Consider the following 390-nt stretch of genomic DNA (forward strand, 5'->3'; position numbering starts at 1 on the left):
CAATACTGAAACATTTGTTTAACTTTACTGACAAAACACCGTCATCCCTTGATGCGACTTGGACATTTTCATTATGAAGTTGGGGGAGGGGGTAGCTATCCCATCCTCTTCTCAATCCCTCTTTACCTCTTCTTTCATAAGGTGTAGAAAGGGCACCCTAACACGAACCCCTCGTCGTCTCTTAGGTACGACACTGAGTCACGGAAGCCTTGGATTTCAGGTGAGGAGCGGTTGTGGGTGGCTTCGGTGAGCCTAGGCGGACCTAGGTGGGCGGGCCTGGGGAGATGATCTGCTGGGGCGGCGGGGTGGCAGCAGGAGAGATCGCAGCGGACACTCCCGAGGGCAGGCTGATGCTGGGGTAGGTGTGCGCCGTCAGCCTGGGGGGTATGT

The sequence above is a fragment of the Penaeus monodon genome, chromosome 33 (genome assembly GCF_015228065.2).
Source record: "Penaeus monodon isolate SGIC_2016 chromosome 33, NSTDA_Pmon_1, whole genome shotgun sequence".
Classification (NCBI taxonomy): Eukaryota; Metazoa; Arthropoda; class Malacostraca; order Decapoda; family Penaeidae; genus Penaeus; species Penaeus monodon.